We start from the raw sequence: 2,942 nt of genomic DNA on the forward strand, positions 1-2,942 counted from the left end.
AATTATTTTTTTATTAATTAAAATTTAAAATTCAACTAAAAAATCAATTTTATTTAACTTTTATAATATTTAATAATAAAGTATTATTAAAAAACTTTATTTTAATAATTATATCAATATAATTATTGTATATGATGAATATGAATAAAATAATAATTTTAAATATATTTTACTTTTTAAAAAAATATTTTTTAAATTAAAAAAATCGTTTAAAAAAGACGTTAAAAATTATTTCTTGGCCCGTATTCTGACCCTAACCCGACCCGTGACCCGTATGACCCGACCCGTATTCTGACCCAAGACCCGACCCGCCCGACCCGTTTGACAGGTCTACTGATAACTCTTACAGAAAGCCTTCTAATTTATCTTGGGGAGGAGGTGGTGTTCTTTGGGGTATGGATCTCCTTAGAAGAAATCTGGCTTGGCAAGTAGGTGTCCCTTCTTTGCTAGATGTTTGGCGCGATAAATGGATTTATGGGAAATCTCTTGCTGAAATTCTTCAGGTATCGGAAGAGGAGTTGCTCCTTAAACCGTGTTATAGTGTATGTCAACTCAAACTGAGAATGACCATTGGAATGAAGACCGTGTTTTCTTGAATTGTGGTTCTGAAGCGGCACCAATTATTTTGTCTATTTTCGTTCTCCTCCATTCCGAATACTGAGCATTTATATTGGTCTGTTAATAAGAATGGTAAATACTCTATTAAGCGTGGTTATGGTGAGGCCTTTTCTCTTTTATGGAATAAAACCCTTCAGGTTACGACATATAAATCTCTTCCCTTAGCTCACCATTCAAAAAGGCAGTTTTGACATCCATCTGATGTATAAAAAGGTTATGAATATCAGCTAAGACGACAAGAGTTCTAATAGTCGAAATTTTGGTCATAGGTGAATAAGTATCAAAATAATCAATATCTTTATTTTGTGTAAAACCTCTAACCACAAGTCTAGCTTTGAACCTTTCTATTGTACCGTCAGGTCTCATTTTCTTTTTAAAGATCCATTTACTCATAATGGGTTTAATACCTTTAGGTAAGTCAGTCAACTCCCAAGTCTGATTAGACACAATAGAATCAACTTCACTTTTAATAGCATCTTTCCTAAAGTTAGCATCAATGGATTTCATTACTTCACTATACATTTTTGGGTCATCTTCTATTAAAAAGGCTTAAACAAACTCATCACTAGCACAAACACTGTATCTATGTTCAGACAGCCAAGTTGAAACAAAATCAGCTCCAAAGTTCTTTAGACATCTAGGTCTCTTAGTCCTTCTAGGTTCAACGATATGATCAATAGAAGTGCTACTACTAGCATGTGAAGAGATTTCATTAGATGTAACAGGTAAACTAGGAGGTGAATCAACATTCTTTTGTAATGGAAAAACATGCTCAAAAAACACAGCATCTCTAGCTTCAGATATAGAACGATTACTCAAAGACATGAATCTATATGCAGAACTATTTGGAGCATAACCAATAAAAACACAATCATAGGTTTTTGGTCCAACGGTAGGTCTCCTAAAGTCAGTTAAACCCACTTTAGCCAAACACCCCCATACCCTAAGGACGCTCAGGTTAGGAGGATAGCCCTTCCAAATCTCGTAGGGTGTCTTGTCAAGTTTCTTATGAGGTACACGGTTAAGAATGTGACAAGCCGATAGAATTGCTTCCCCCCCCCCCCCATATCGTCAGATAGGCAGAACTTAAAAGCATAGCATTTATCATTTCTTTTAAGGTTCTATTTTTCCGTTCAGCTACTCCATTAGACTAAGGTGAGTAAGGTGGACTAGTCTCATGTATTAGACCGTTTTTCTCTCAAAACTCGGCTAAATAATTAGACTTATACTCGCCTCCTCTATCAGACCTTACCCTTTTGATTTTTCTGTCGAGTTGATTTTCGACTTCAGTTTTGAAATTTATAAACGATTGTTCTGCTTCATCTTTTGTTTTAAGCAAATATACTTTTGTGTATCGCGAGCAATCGTCTATAAAAGTCACATAATAATTTTTCCCACCTCTACTTGCAATATTATTGAAGTCAGCTAGGTCAGTGTGAATTAGTTCAAGAAGACTCGTATTCCTAGTGTTAACTGGTCTACTAGGTTTCTTTGTAAATTTAGCTTAACACAGCTAGCACATTTGGAGAATTCTTGACTCGTCAAACTTGGAATTAAACTCATAGTGCTAAGTTTTTTAATATAATCAACATTCACGTGACCTAATCTACCATGCCAAACATCAAGAGACTCAGCGATATAAGCAGAAGTAGATGCAATATTATTAAAAACTGAATCAGTGTTCAATACAAAAAGACCCCCAGAAAGATAACCCTTGTCCACAAATTCCCCATTACGCGACATTACAACCTTGTAAGCCTCAAAAACAAATTTCAAACTAGCTTTGTTCAATAAGGCACCAGACACGAGGTTTCGACGCAATGAGGATACAAATAAAACATTGGTGAGAGCAACTGTTTTCCCTGAGGTGAGTTTGAGAAAGATATTGCCTTTGCCTGTGATTATTGCAGATGAAGAATTACCCATGTAGACACATTCCCCATCAGTGACCTCCTCGAACTCAGCAAATAATCCCTTATCAGCACAGAGATGTCTGGAATCACCAGTATCCAAGACCCATTCAGCAACATTACCCACATATTAGCTTCCACAACCACATCAGCAATGACGTCATCAGTCACAGCAACATTGGCTTCATCAGTTTCCTTTTCAGTGCACTAGTAGGTTTTGTGACCAGTTTTCCCACAGACATAGCAAACAATGGGACCCTTTGGTTTCTGAATCTTAGCAACAGGTTTGGTATGCTTCCCTGGACCATTATTCCTAGCAGGACCCTGGTTCTTACCCTGACCAACCTTGGCCTTACCCTTACCCTTGAACTTCTCAGCATTAGACGGACCACCAGACTCAACTAGATTAACTTT

The sequence above is a fragment of the Silene latifolia genome, chromosome Y (assembly GCF_048544455.1).
Source record: "Silene latifolia isolate original U9 population chromosome Y, ASM4854445v1, whole genome shotgun sequence".
NCBI lineage: Eukaryota > Viridiplantae > Streptophyta > Magnoliopsida > Caryophyllales > Caryophyllaceae > Silene > Silene latifolia.